General features: G+C 37.1%; 2 protein-coding genes and 1 pseudogene across 3 annotated transcripts in view; 1 reads left to right on the top strand and 2 right to left on the bottom strand.

Annotated features, from left to right (window-relative positions):
- LOC125243928 (NACHT, LRR and PYD domains-containing protein 3-like) overlaps nucleotides 1–7,262 on the bottom strand; it is an 83,194-nt gene extending 75,932 nt beyond the window's left edge. Inside the window, 1 exon segment of the mRNA XM_048153794.1 lies at nucleotides 7,201–7,262. The gene's annotated coding sequence lies outside the window, so the exon portion shown is untranslated.
- The window catches only part of LOC125244061 (stonustoxin subunit alpha-like), a 1,172,099-nt gene that overhangs the window by 154,588 nt on the left and 1,001,158 nt on the right, over nucleotides 1–16,353 (top strand). The window lies entirely within an intron of this gene.
- Nucleotides 175–1,979, bottom strand: LOC125244705 (annotated as a pseudogene).

Below are 16,353 nucleotides of genomic sequence, written 5' to 3'. Positions count from 1 at the left end.
AACTTGTAATGATTGTTTGTGGTGGAATTATGTTTCAGGTAGAAACGGACTCTGTCAGGGCCCTTTACAAAAGGAGCCTTGAATTGGACTGCACACTGAAGGAGCTAGACTGTGAGCTTAGGAGACTCCAAATTAAAAAAATTAAACTGGAGATCAAACAGCTTGAAACGAATATCTCAGTATGTGAACTTTATTAACCATGTTACACTTTATGAACACAATATATGAATATTTATTCATGCAACTTTCTTGCTCTTTTTCCCTCCCATAGCCACAAAACCAATAAAACACCTACACAAAAGACCTATGTCTTTCAATGTGAGTTTCAATGTGCTTTTATTAAGTGAAATATTGTATGGTAATTGCATCTCTGACAGCTGCGCCAGCTGGGTGGTCAAGTGTGATTGGGTCAATTTCATCGGGGAGATGTTGGTTCTGTGGTGGTAATCGCTCCTTTCTGATTGTAGCTATATTATGCAGAATGGCACATGCAGCTACAATCTGTGATGCTCTCTCTGGTGACACTCTTAAACGCCGAAGGCAGTTGAAACGTGCCTTTAGGATGCCAAAGGTCATCTCGATCTTGACCCTGGTTTTACTGAGGGCCACATTGAAGCGGTTTTGTGGCCCTGGCTGAGGGTCAGGATAGGGGGTTAGCAAAAACCTCTGGCATGCATAACCCCTGTCTCCTACCAACAGGCCATCAAAAAGCCCTGTCATAGAACATAAAATGGGAAAATTGTGTAGGATTTGCTGTCACAATTTAAATGGACACTTTAAGTGTACTGTACTGTACTAAATGTAGCTTACCTTCCTCAAAGCGCTGACACAACACAGACTCACGGAAAATTCTTGAGTCATGCACTGAGCCAGGCCATTTGGCATCCAAGCTTGTGATCATACATTCATGATCACAAGTCATCTGCCGATTAAATGTACAGTACATCATTTTCATATGTTAATGTTACTATTCATTTAAAGATTCATCTCACTGAAAATAAAGTCATCTCACATGTAGGCCTACCTGAACATTAAGGCTGTGAAAGGATTTTCTATTCACATAATCTGCCTCATGTTCTCCTAGAGCTGTGGAGATTGCAACATGTGTGCAGTCTAGTGCTCCTATGACTCTAGGGAATCCTACCATAAGATTAAAATAATAATCAACATTTAAAATCATTAACATGTACTTTTTTTGTACAATACGTTTAGGTAGCTACTCAAAGTGATTTTTTTTTTAAATGTAAAAGGTTAAATTTGTTAATGTGATGTCACTCTATCAATAACCTATATCTTACCGGCAATTTTATAAAAGCCCTCTTTTAAGGACATGGTCGATAAATGTCCTGGGGAACACAATGAAGCTGTTAATGTACCCCTGCAGCGCGAGGACCAACCTTGCGAATGGTTCGACAAACCGTGTTTTTCCCTAGGTTCTCCGCATCACCGACTGCATACAAGTATGTACCACTCGCAAAAAAACGCAACGCAATACATACCATTTGCGGTACAGTAAGGGCATGGCTTCGACGTGTCGCATTTCTTATGTGAGGCTCAAGAAGTTCGCAAATGTAAGAGATTCCTTCCGCGGAAAATCTATATCTTTCATACAAATAAGTCTCAGGGAAAGCAAGGGGATTTTGTCTGTCCCTAAAAACTCTTTCTCTACGAAGTGCTCGTCTAACAATTTGCGCGGAGATGTCTACAGGATTCGGAAGAAAAGGTGAAGCCATTGCAACAGACGCTGTGGATTAGTTACGTCACCTATATTTCTTTGCTCACAGCTGATTGGTCAAACTTCAGTCTGAGATCTCGAATCCAGAACATAACCTGCCCCGGAGCAGGTTAGCCGTGCAGCGTCAGATACCATGGCAACGAAGACTGATTTAAGACGAGCAACTTTCATAGTACCTAAAACCCAGGATTGGCGCAAACTAATCTGAAACTTACCTGGCTAGCCAGCTAATCCAGCTTCATGGTACAGGCCCCTGGTTTCCTTGTTCTCCTGTTTTGGTTTGTTGTTTTCTAGTTTCTTGTTTTATTTTTGGACTGTTGTTTGGATGCCGACCCCTGCCTGTACTCTGGATTACGCTTTTTGGTATTGCCCTTAATAAAACACTTTGCTGCACTTGGATCTTCCTTTTGCCTTTCTGTTCCGTGACAATATATGTCTGAAATTAGGCCATAACTTGTACAGTCACCTTTGATAACAGATTAGGTACTCCAAATTGTAATGTTAAAGCATTTCCTATAAAGCTGCTTTAAAACTATAGGCCTAAGTATTGTGAAAAGCGCTAAAAAAATAAATGTAAATTGAACCGATATAGGCTATATGAGCTCTATAGATCAGATAAAGGTATAAAGGTATTTTTCGTACACGTCACGTACAAAATATGTGATTTTAACGACATAACATCTCGTTATTACGAGAAAAGATGTCTTAATGACATAATTGAGGGTAAAAAAAATTTATTTATGAGGCAATGCGCCACCGTAATATATAGCCAAGATGATCATACATGTCGTTATTGGCACCTTACAAACTTACAAAGTTTTGGCCTTGATCGAAGGAATATCCACTGTAATCCCCCATGGCTATTTTAAATAATAGTTTTACGTTTTCATATGCATATTTCATATTAGTTATTATGGATTATAACTCAACCATTATAATCATCTGCCAAATTTATCCTCGACAATTCCATGTTGTTTTGGTTGAGTTTAATGATAATACTGTCCTAAACCTATAGCGGACAAAAACATAACAGACTCAAAGCCCTAAAGAGTGAGCACACGCTTTCGACATGCACTTTTGAGAACTCTAAGGAAAGAGCGCGTTCTCTTCGCCTGATGGACACTTTAAACACACGTTTGCACTGCCTGTTTGGTTTACCTGTTCACACGTTCATAACGAGCGTTTTGTCTGACTCAAAACGCACGTATTCGACGCCCATTTGTGTTATGATAAACGCACGTCAAAAGCGCGCGTTTTTGGTCACTCCAAAGCGCACGTCAAGAACGCACGTTTTAATAGCAAATCACACGCCGAGAACTATGGAACGCGAACGGGGCCAAATGTCTTTAAACGAAACGCGTGACTTTTGACCGTGTCAACACACACTGTTTGTTCGCGTTAACGCGGCAATTTTTTACGTGTTTCTTTTGTATGTGTAGACATGCACATTCTGGTCGTGTTAAGGCGTCAGTTGTCGTCGCGTTACTTTAGTATATGTAAAGACGCACAGTTTTACCATGTTAAGACGACAAATTTGAACGTGTTTCTTAACGCGCACATTCTGTACATGTCGAAGTGTATATATATATATATATATATATATATATATATATATATATATATATATATATATATATATATATGTAAGCAGACTTACCTTTAGATGTAGCCTAGGCTACATATTAATATAAAATATTAATTAATTGCTTAACTGACTACTGTGCTAGCGTAAAGTAGCCTTATGTTACAATGTATATTAAGTAGGCTAAATTCTCAATATTATACAATTATTATAATTTTTCTATGGGTTATTGTTTGTTTTTTAAAGTTAGGCTATATATAATTTCTAAGTGTATGAAGGCTAATTTACACAGCACATATTTATAACTGAACACACACACACAGTGAACAAAGTGAACTTTATTCACTTTCACATAGCCTAATAATGTTTTTGTAATTTGGTGTTTAGTTGGTTGTATAGTTTGTTTATACTGTTCTGTCTCTGTTTTGTTTCCAGGAACATCATATTGGCTGCTGCAGGCTGATTAGTTCTATAATAAAATGACTTCATTATATTTAAAATATGTTTTTATATTCATTTTATTTGTATTATTAATATTTTATTTACCCATAAACATGTCTTTAGGAATCCATAAGTTATAGAGACAAGAATAACTTTGTGAAACCTTTGGGGGCAGTTTCCCAGACAGGGTTTAAATTAAGACAGGAGTAGGCCTTAATCTGCTTAATCGTGTTTTTTAAAATAAAATGGCTTTCTGAAACACAGATTAAGTACAGATTACTAACAAACAGAAACTGAAACTGATGTGTGAATTTTTTTTTATTTATTTTTTTTGCATTAAAATAATTGTCTTTTGGGTTTTTTTATGGCAGTCTTTTTTGCTGCCATTTATGCTTCTCGGTCCCATGCAATTTTAAGATTTTCTTGGTTCATTCCATATAGGCGACTTCTGTCACAGTTTGTTTTACAGTTTTTTCAAATTGCTTAGACACTAAGAGTGTGACTCAGGCTCACTCACTGAAACCATTCACTCATGTACAGAGTCTTAAGACCAAGTCTGCAAAACTACAAGCACATTATATGCTTTACACACAGTTTGCAATTGAAAAACAACCTTTTTGCAAAACTCTAAACACAGTTCTCTACATTAGATATGTCATTCAAAACTAACAAAACCTTTTTTTTTTGTCGGGGGTGGTGCATTGCCATTTACTGATGACCTATACAGCCAATGATCATGTGTGAAAACACTTTACATAAATTGATCACTTAGAAATCAAAACTCAGGTTTGAGAAAGAAAGAATATGCATACAAGCTACAATATATATTGTTTCATAGTAGCTTCAGTAACAAATTCAAAACAAATTCTGCTGCAAAGCAGCTCTAACAAGCCAATATAGTGTCAATATTCAGCTCAAGTGACTTCAGTGTTGATTCAGTTCAGTTGATTTTAGTTCAACTGTAAAATTCCTCAGTTGTGCATATTTGTGTGTAGTTATACTCAAAAACAACATTTTTGGAAGAGTTAAAATAGTTTTGCACAAAGTGTTGCTTTTGCAAGAGATGTCTGATGTTTTGCATGTTGTGTGTTTTGTGTGTAGAGTTACAAGAAATGGAGCCATATTTTCAGAAATTCTGTGTAAGCAATTAGATAAAACTGTAAATGAATCCTGTTTATTTTAGTTCAGGACTCATAGTCCAGGTGTTAGTAATCTGTGCTTAATCTTTGTTCCAGACAGCATTTTTTTAACCCATGATTAACTATTCATTAAGGCCTACTCTTGGCATAATTTAAACCATGTCCAGGAAACCACCTCTTGAAAATCTGCATTGATAATTCATAAAATGTGGTGTGAGCTCAATTTAAATTACAATTACAGACAAACACACATTTATGATTAATAGCCATTTAGAAATCATTCACAGTGCAGGGTGGTAAAATAAAGTGAACCACTGCATTTATTAACTGTTGATCCTCAGAAAATCCTGTATCACAATTTTTTTAATAGCTGCCTTTAAGGGTTTCTACCAATTTTGGACCATCACTTCTCACAACTTTCATTTGATCAGTCTTTCTGTGTTGTCTCGATTGCATCCATCTTTTGGTTTTGCCATAGCATCTCAGTTGGCTTGAGGTATAGGAAAAAATAATTTTGGTATGTAAATTATGTTTTACTTGATTTATTTGTGTGCTTTGGTTCATTGTCTTGTTGCATCACATAACCTCTCTAAAGGTTGAAGACATGAACTGCTGTCCTGAAATTCCCCTGTAAATTGTTCAAGAAAATGCATGACTTCAAAGCAGCATTAAACCATGTTTCACAGTTGGGAAGAGCTTTCGATATTGGTTTTGGTATTGCAGTGCCCCTTTTCAATAACAAAAATGCTTAGCAATAATTTAGTCTTTTTTGTCATGAAATTTCACTAGGCCTATTTTAATATTTAACCTTTAAACATTTCCTGTTTCCCCTCCAAAACTCCTGAATTATATTTAAAAATATACATATCATTATATGCATGCAGTTTATTTAGGCCTACCTAAATTGCTGCTGGATCCATAATAGTAAATAAACATATTTGTCATATAATTTCACTTAAATACAAAATAAAACTTCCAGTACATGCATGCAATGACCAGTTAAAACATACAGATCATCCATTAAGTGCCTGCTGACCTTTTGTGGAAAAAAAAATTACATAAAAAGATTATTGCCAGGAACATCATATTGGCTACTGCAGGCTGATGAGTTCTATAATAAAATGACTTCATTATATTTAAAATATGTTTTGATATTCATTTTATTTGTATTATTAATATTTTATTTACCCATAAACATGTCTTTAGGAATCCATAAGTTATAGAGACAAGAATAACGTTGTGAAGCCTTTGGGGGCAGTTTCCCAGACAGGGTTTAAATTAAGACAGGAGTAGGCCTTAATCTAAGCCATGATGGTTTCAGATGTTGACTTTTGTATCGGAGAAAGAACGCAGGACAACTTAAAAGGGCATGACAAATCATGACATAAGGCTGACATCACACACAAAACGTACCAATGTTCCCTCGATGTTTGTATACGTGCATACCAGCATACCATTACGACATCCTTCATGAATAAACATGACATCTGATGTTTGTATACGTATATGCCAACCAGGCCATACGTACCATCGCGTCACATATGCAAATATAGTCTCAAATACAACAATTTCATTGGCTGCTGTGTGTGTTGCCGCGTTAACGCGAACAAACAGTGCGTGTTGACACGGTCAAAAGTCACGCGTTTTGTTTAAAGACATTTGGCCCCGTTCGCGTTCCATAGAGAACGCGCGTTTTGGTACGCGTTTCCCATGATACCAAAGCGCGCGTTAAGAACGCGTGTTCTTAACGCAAATCACACGTCGATGACGCACGTTTTGCTGTCAAAACGCGCGCTTTTGACGCGTCAGTGTGCAATCAGACGTCCGACCAGGCGTTTGTGAGTACTTTGGCTTGCCATACGGCTCATGGTTGCATAGCAACGACAGACGCCACTGGAGGGAAAGCGCCTTGGAAAGAAGGAGAATGCGGCGCGGACGCTAATTTGACGCGATATGTGAATGCCCCCATAGAACGGCGACTTTTTCTTTGCATATCAGACAGGTACTAGAGAATAAAAAATAATAATAATTTAGCGGGCCGGATTATGTTTTATTTTTGAGATAAGTTGCGGGCCGGATAGAGGGGAAGGGCGGGTCGTAAATGGCCCGCGGGCCGGCAGTTTGAGACCACTGATCTAAAAATATCTTCAGTGGAAATATCTTTACGGTTTTGATATAATTTGGATAAAGATTAAAAAAGTGAAGTCATGACGCAGATCCCGTATATGCACCTTCATTTCCGGCGTCATCCATTCATGAGCGTCAGTGACATGATATTAAATAAAGCTGATAACTGAACTTACCGTCAAACTCACTGATGTTCGTTCAGCACCGACACTTCAAGCTCGAATCGAAACCGAAACAAACTTCTTCTTCTTGTTGTAGGATTCCGGCAGTGCAGACGCTGCTAAGAGTATTACTGCCCTCCACAGGTCAAAGTTTGAACTAAATTCCCACATACAGTCCTGTGTCATGAAGAACTGTAGAATTTCCTCAGGGATCAGTTTATGCTTATTACTGTGTCCAAACAAAGATAAAACAGAAAAAGCTTCAACTCCAAGTCCTGCTAGTTTAATAAATAATATATTTCTTTCTGCTCTATATTTTCTACATTCCAGGAAAACATGCCTTACTGTTTCCAGACTCCCACATTCCCAGTACTTTAACCCACAGAGCTCCAACCTCAATCCACACAGTTCACTGAATTCCTGCGGGATATCAAAGTACAGAAACATCTTTTCTTAACGTCAGGTATATCGAAAAGTAGTGTCTACCCCTAATTTCCTTTTCTCACCCAATCTGCCATTCTTTTATTAAATCCTCCTTAATTCTTTCTCTCATTTCCACTCTCCCAATAATACCTGAACATCTCCTTCTCTTCCTAAGCTCAATGTTATCCACCTGCTCATTCCCCTCACCCTGTCATGCCCGGCAACCCAGATAAAATTGATATCGCAATCAAACCTAATTCTAAAAATCACATTCAAGATGTCATTTACAATGTCAGGACGAGCTTTAGACCTTCCTGCTCTTAGATGTTGTCGAGCAGCAGAATCAGAGCAGATATTGACTTCTCTAGGTCTGACTTCCTCAATCCACCATAGAGCCCATAGAATTGCCATTAATTCAGTAGTGAGAACAGAGCTTCCATTAGAAATGTACCGTCCAATCTTCAACCCTAGCTGCTCCACATACACCCCAAATCCTGCTGTCCCACTAACTGGATCTCTAGATCCATTTGAAAAAACAATCATCTCACTGATTAAATTAATATATTACACTATTTTTGGTGTAACCTCCCACTTATCTTTATCCTGAAGGAAAGCAAGCTCAATATTCAGTTCAGGCATCATTTAATAGGGCACAGGTAATCATCCTGCATGCCCTACAATACCTCCCTGTTATTATCTCCAGTGAACTCTTGTAACAGACTCTTGCTGTGAAGGTATGATTACACCCGCTGAGTTTTGTGCAGTACTGTAACCCTAACTTAATACGCATTAACCATAAGGGCATTTCTCCCATTTCAGTGAGCAGCCAGTTTCCAGCCAGACCTCTCATAACATTCAAAACTTTTTCACACTTCAACACAATTTTACCCACATGCACAGCCCAAGTCATGCGCTCTTCAAACCAAATACCTAAACATTTAAAAACCTTCACCTTCTCCAGTGGAGACCCACACATACACAGCCCTAGATTAGAACACATTCTTTTAAAACCAAATACCATATATTTAGTCTCAGAAGAAGCAGAGATTTTAAAGCCCCATGAATCCCTCCATTCCTCTACAGTCACTAACGCTCTTTGAATTGTGTGGTCTGTTAGGGACTGCTGAACAAACATTAACATTTATAAAGTTACAGGTGCAAAGAATTCTGCATCTGAAGGTTTCAGGTCAGTGTACATTTTATTTAATGGCAAAACATAAAAATGTAAATAAAACAGGTAATAAAAAAAGTTTTTGCCAGTTGCTGTCTTCTGTCCTTAGACACATTTTAGGTGAAATGGGTTTGGACTGCATGGTGTCCAGGCCAAAAGGAAATGGGAGAACCTGAAATTCAAACACAAGCTATTGTACTCTGCATATCAAACACCTGTGGCACTTTGTTTTTCTGTAATGTTCAGCAAATATGACCTCTCGAGTAGCAAACCTGAGCTGCAGAAGCTGGTTGACCAAAGAAGTGTTGTGATTGAGCTAGTCAAGGGGCCAGTGGGACACAACAGCATCCAAAACACAACTTTTGCATCAGGAAATATACATGTAGTACTTTTATTCAGTTCATTAAATCTGATACACTTTAGAATGATTTTGTATTTTTGTACTAATATTGTATGTATGGTGTTTCTCTTAATTGCATTATAGGACATTAAACAGAAATCAAAGATGACGGGGTCCGGGACAGAAGGAGGAGAGGAGGCAGCAGGTACAGGGCTGTTCTATGGATGAGGCTATAGGGGGCAGACCTTCTGTTACTCCAGTCAATGTGTTTGCATTGGGTGGGCCAAGAGGGACCCACAGAGAAACAAGTTCTGACATGCCTTCTGTGGCAGTTACTCAGTCCTCAGCAGCAGGTGCCCAGTCCACAGAAGCTGAGCCTGGGCCATCTGCAATATAGAGAAATCAAAGAGGAAACATCCACATAAAAGAGAGCAAAGAAATGAAGTGCTTGAGTTTCTCAGGGAAAAGGAAGAAAAACAATGAAAGGAGGAGTAAGACAGAGAGGAAAGGAGAGCAGTAGAGCAGACATCAAGACAGATAGACATGTTACTGAATATTTTTACAAAAATAGTTGAGAAAATGTGAATAGACTTTCTTTTTATTGTTTCTTTAAATTCTTACCACTGGTTGACATTTCATTTTTTAGTTTACTATTAGTCAGTGTGTCATGCTATACTAAGAACAATTCTGTGTTGAAGAATAAAAAGCATATATGAAAATAAGTTTCTGTCTTACTTTTCTTTTTTTCCTTTTTTTTATATTGTTTGCCCATATTATCAACATAACATTAACAGTATCACAACATATATATACATGTTACAGACTGTACAAAATCAAGAATCACAAGCTTAAAAAAAAGAAAAAGAAAAAGAAAAAAGGATGTATTCAAATGTAAACAACAAAAGACAAAAAGGTCACAGTATTTTAGAGCAGTCTTTGCATAGGAAATAAAAAGAAAATTAAAGAAAGTTAAAAACAGTTCTGTATGTTCATCAGGAGAGCTCTTTTATATATTCCCAAAGGGGAGACCATATCAGCCAGAATTTTTCTGATTTTTGGTGTTTATCGTGGGTGAGCTTTTCAAGTGGCAACCATGCTGCAATCTGTGATATCCACATTTTAAAGGAAGGAGCTTGTGATGCAGACCAAAGTAACAGAATGCATTTTTTAGCTAAATATACTAAGACAATGAATAATTGTATTGCATCCTTTTTCAACAGATTATTCACATTAAAATTCAATAAATACAAAGCTGGGGTCATATCAAAGTTTAGTTCAAGAAGATCTTTCATTACGCCATACACTGAAAAAACAGATTTTGATTCAACTCAAAGAGATTGAGTACATATTAATTAAATGTGTCTAATTTATTGACATTACTTGTTAATTCTGATTAAGCTGAACTTTTTCTTGTCCTTTCTTATTGTAATTGAGTTAAGTCCAATCAGTATAGTGTCTACTCAAACAAACTGAGTTTGTATTACTTAAACATGTGTCATTTCTTTACTTTAATTATGAATTCTGAGTAAACTGTACTTTTTAATGGCCTATCTTATTGTAATTATGTGTTTGAGCTAAAAACAACTTAATATCATCAAGTTTTGCCTGTCCAACGGTAAGTTTAGAGGGTCAAAAACAAAATACGAAATCACGAATTCTTTTCCAGATGGAGTCACTGGTAAGTTCGTGATTTCTGGACGTTATTGTTGTGTCCCTGATGTTAATGTACAATTGATGAAACCTCAATTAAAACTGCATTAGCGTTGGTTGACTAACAATTTTAGCTAACAATTTTAGCCATACAATAACTAACAATTTTAGCCATACATATAGTTTGCTGATTTCTGGATGTTATTGTTGTGTCCCTGATGTTAAAATACATTTGATCAAACCTACTTTGAAAAGTAGTAGCTCGGTGAAGCTTTTATTTTGAAAAGTAGAAGCTTTACTGACAAAACTGACCAGCCACAGCCTATTACAAAAGGCTTCTCCGCAAAAGGCACAATCCGGGGGAAAAGGCATGGGAAGTTCTAATGCTTGTCAAAGACATTGTGGAGTTAGTAGTTGCCCCCAGGTTTACTGATGAGACACTCTACTTCCTTAGAGTGCAAGTTAGCAGAACACAGAGAATTGCTGCAGTCTACATTCCCAGAGTTAAGATTACGACCAAAACACCACTACATAGGACATTACCCTCAACTTATTAAGGCATTTGGTCCACTGTGTGATGTCTGGACTATGCACTTTGAGGGCAAGCACAAATTTTTCAAAAAGGTTATCCGTGACGCTCAGAACTACAGGAATATAGCCCTTACACTTCCTGTGAAACACCAGAAAGCAGTCAGCTATCATTTGGACTCAAGTTCATTTTTTCAAACCTTCAGTCGAGATGGAGAAGGTCACTACAGTCTTGGTATCATCATTCCCTGATAGCGTCCAGATGGTACAATGTCAGAAAATCCACAAGCCAGCAGCAGTTTTTGTAGCATCATCCATATGTCTAGATGGAGTTACATACAAGGCAGATATGGTAGTCTCTGCTGGATTCTGCTCAGGTCTCCCTGAGTTTAGGCAGATCACACAGATTGTTGCAGTTCATACAGAAATCATGTTTGTGTGCAGAGTAATGAGTGCATGGTACCATGAGCACCTTCGATCGTATGAAGTTTGCTACTCTGTAACCCCACCCCTGTGTGTGGTTCCGCTGTCAGAGCTTAACAATGTTTCCCCCTTTCAGCTTACAGAATAGGTGGGAAACTAATGGTGACTCTCAAACGTTATATTCTGTGCTGAACAAGCTCTCTCTTTCTCCCCAGATGGCGGAGCAACAGAGAATGCTTGTGAGAGTTATCTAACAGAGATATCAGAGCTGACTGTGCAACCTTCCCTTAAAATCATTCCAGTGCTTTCTCTTGTGGAGGTGCCCGTCCCACGGTCAACATCAAGTGAAGAACTAAGCGAGAATAAGTGAGCTAAGTGAGAATATAGTTCCCAGTTTGTTTACGGTCCGTGGTCTTTTTTTTTAAGAGAGAGATGCTAATGGTCTTGTCCGATTCAATGATCTATGCTAAGCTATGCTAACAGTGGTACCGCCAGACCCGGAGACCAGCTGAATGGATTCAAAAACGGTAAAACTCAACTGTTTAGCTCTGGGGAAGTAGTAAAATGAGCCTATTTCCAAAAAAAGTGGAGTATCCCTTTAAGTGTTGAAGTATAAATGTTAAGATGCCAGTGTTCAGCAGGGCTGAGTTTTATCTTGCCAATTTGTCAACCAAATGTAAAAGAGTATAAATGTTAAGTGTTGAAGTATAAATGTTAAGATACCAGTGTTTAGCAGGGTTGAGTTTTATCTTGCCAGTTTGTCAACCAAATTTGAAGAGGTGCAGTACAATATTGTAATGATTGGCGGTAAAGAGGAAGAGATTTTTTTTCTTTTCATGCCATCACTGAGGAAACTACACACTAGAAGCCTATTAGGCCATGACTTTGTTTCTTTTGTTGCTAAAAAAAAAAGACATGTTCAATAAAAATAAAATTGGAGTATCTTTTTAAAATTAAAATTAAGTATCTTCAGTTACTGTAACTCAGTTATAAGTATTCAACTTAAATGTTCTATTCCATTCCATTATGGGCTTAAGTACATTGAACGTAGTCCACTTCACTTATTCAACTAATGCTTCATTACTTAAAAATTTTAAGGTAACGAGTTACCTCGGTTTTTTTAAGTAGATTCTACTTATCCGGGTTTACAGTGTATGTATTTTCTTCTAATATGGCAAAATTTTGTCACAGTACCAAAAACAATGAATTAGGGCTGGGCGATATATCGCATGCGATTGTCACGCGCATTTCATCAGTAAAGCCTGTTCCCTGATTACCGCTAAATCGCCATCACCTGCTTTAAAATGGAGCGGCATTTAATAGACGTTCATTATCGAATAATATACGCGATAATGAACGCGATATTGCATAGCTTGACAGTGAACTACGGCTCTGTCTATTAAATGCCGCTCCATTTGAAAGCAGGTGATGGCGATTTAGCGGTAATCAGGGAACCGGCTTTACTGACAAAATCCGCGTGACAATCTCATGCGATATATCGCCCAGCCCTACAATGAATGAATGTACCTTTATCTTTTTTACATTTGAAACATAGGCCTGTAGCATTGCTAAACATCCTCTTAATACGCATCGGGGTGAGATATATCCTATTAAAAAATTTAAAGTTGAGCTCATGGATTCCCAGAGAAGTATTTGGGTATACATTATTGCATATAACAACCCATTCATTCTCTTTGATAGTTTGACCAATATCCTTTTCCCACACACCCTTCAGTCCCAGTAAGGCAGAGGTGCAATTACTAGACAAGATGGTATATGTCCTTGATATCGATCACTTTAAACTGATTGAATTCAATAAAAGGTCTTCAGTCTCTGTTGTTTCCATTCTCAATTCTTCCTGATCTATTTTTGCTTTTAAGAAATGCCGTAACTGAAGATATTTGTAAAAATTGGACTTTGGAACTTTATATTCCTCCATAATCTGCTGGAAAGATTTTAAAGTACCCTCTGAAAATAAACAAGATATTTGAGAGATTCCAAGTTTCAGCCATGCTGACAGACCAATATTCTGGAATGTTAAAGGAAAATCAGGGTTAAAAGAGAGTGGGGAAGACACTCGATCTTGAATCTTTTAAAAGTATGTCTTAATATCTCTCCAAGCTTGAAGAGTGTTTGATATGGTAAAATGTTCTTAAATGTTTTTTAGCTTGGTATAGTTCTTAACAAATGGTAAAAGCCTGATTGATAGTGGGGCGCAAACTGAAGCTTCCATATTATACCAGATAGAATTGGTCCCCTCACTGCACCACTAATCATAGTTTTTATCTGGGCTGCCCAATAATATAACTGAAGATTTGGCAAGTCTATCCCACCCTTCTCTTTTGGTTTCATTAGTTTGGAAAGTTTAATTCGTGGCATTTTATTATTCCAAATAAACTTTGAAAGGTGTTTATTGAGGTCTTTGAAAAATGAACTTGATAAATAACTAGGTATAGACTGAAATACAAAAGCTTGGAAAGGACATTCATTTTTATTACATTTATTCACCCCAGAAATGAAATCGGGAGTAAAGACCATGTTTTCAAATTAGCCTTAATTTTCTCTATAAGAGGAGTATACTTGTTGTTTATAAGTTCATTAAGTGAAGCTGTGACTAAAATGCCAAGATATCTGAAGCCTTTCTCTGATATCTGGAAAGGGGAGATTAACTTTAGATGTTCTAAAGAAGGGATATTTAAAGGTAATGCGGTGGATTTAGAAAGATTTATTTTATAGCCAGAGAGACTACTGTAATAAGAAATACGTTCCAGTAATACTGGAATAGATTGTTCTGGTTTAGACATAAATATTAGTACATCATCGGCGTAAAATGATGCTTGATGGTCTTTGTCACAGGTTAACCTGTTGACTCTAAATTTGGACTTTGGACAAACAAACCTCTTTCACTTGTACTAAGCATTGCCGGCAATATTAACATCTGTGTACACATTAGAAAGGTGTTATGGAGTTTTTGTTTTGGTCAGTCTAAAATTTTTAACTGCTGTGTTTTGTTCTAGTTTTCTATAGTTTGTTTTCTTATGTTAGAGAAATAGTGACAAACTTAACAGAATGCCAGAACACAATAATTCATGTGATAATTACCTTTTATTTTCCCTACAAATTTTTCACAAACCTTGTTGCAAGTTAAACTTACCGTTTCACAAACACACCCTGTACAACCAAACCCTTCCCCTAGGTCAAACTGTGTTTTAAAGCAGCAGCCACGTCACTTCCTGTGGAAGCTACCATTTTGGTGTGATGTCAGAGGGGGAGAATATATGAACAGATGTTTTTGCCATTTAATTGGCTGTTAAACTCTTTTTCTGTTAATGGTTGCTGTATTAAGCTGTTTGTAAGTTTGTCTTGCTGAGTTGGATTACTATATTATGTAATTTAAGTGTTACAAATATAAAAGTTTGTTTCTATTAATTGGTATGCCCTGTAGGTGGGGTTTCAGCCTATAAATAGGCTTGCTAGCTGAGAGGATTTCAGTTCTGATGATGGACTCAGAGAAATAACATGCTGAGCAGTGATGCAAACTTGGGCCGTTTGGGTTTGCCAAAATTAGCACATTGTTGCTGTTTTGTTTCTTTTTGTACAGTTTTTATTTAATTTTTGTTTTTTCCTGCACTGTAAATATCTTGCACCGTCCAATAAAACACCATTTTTGGATTATGCAGTAACTTTTTGTACAGCACGTCATTTCCTTTTACACTCCAACTGGTTGGCTTCCCTACAGTCTTCTCCTCCCACTGTAATTCCATGGAAATTTTTGCTTTGTCTAATGAGCTCTGCTAGAGGTTCAATGACTAAAGTGAAAAGTAAAGGTGAGAGAGGACAACCCTGCCTTGTGCCCCTCCCTATGCACAATGGAGTCGAAATGAGACCGTTTGTAACCACTGTGGCCTTAGGATCAGAGTAAAGCAGATGGATCCACCTAACAAAATTATCTCCTAGGTTGATTTTTTTTTTTTGAGATTAGTAAACAAAAAGTCCCATTCGACCCTGTCGAACGCTTTTTTGGCATCAAGGGAGAAAACGAGCAGGGCGTCCTTTATTTTGAACAGAATTTATAACGTTCAGAAGCCGGCGTATGTTATCAGTACCGTAACGTAATTTTACAAACCCTGTTTGGTCCAGTTTAACTAACTTAGGTAATATGCTCTGTCTTACTTTTCAAAAGTGTTTCCCCTGTCCTGTTCCTCGAAGAACCCAGACACTACACCTTCTAGATGTTTCCTTTATCCACCATTCCTGATTCAAATCATTTGCTTATTATTAGTCTATCAGACAAAAAAACAAACAAACAAAGGAAAGACAAGCAAATGTATAGATTCAGTTGTTTAATCATTGTTCAATAACTGGTGTTTGAGATAAAGTACAACAACAGTACAGAACTAACCAAAAGTAGCTGTAATCTTGTGGACATGAAGGCAAACTCTAGATATCAGCCTGTTAGCATTGTTTGAAAATATCGTCATTCGGTGTAACCAAAAGTGTCATTCGGTAAAACTGAATTGTTTGAATAATAATAATTTGAAACAGAAATCTTCAGTATCATTATAAATGTCTGTACTGTCACTTTAATTAAATAATGATAAATAAATAAAAGCATTTATTTCTTTCAGAGCAC

This window comes from Megalobrama amblycephala, linkage group LG1 (genome assembly GCF_018812025.1).
Source record: "Megalobrama amblycephala isolate DHTTF-2021 linkage group LG1, ASM1881202v1, whole genome shotgun sequence".
Lineage (NCBI taxonomy): Eukaryota > Metazoa > Chordata > Actinopteri > Cypriniformes > Xenocyprididae > Megalobrama > Megalobrama amblycephala.
This window is presented reverse-complemented; position numbering and strand designations above follow the sequence as displayed.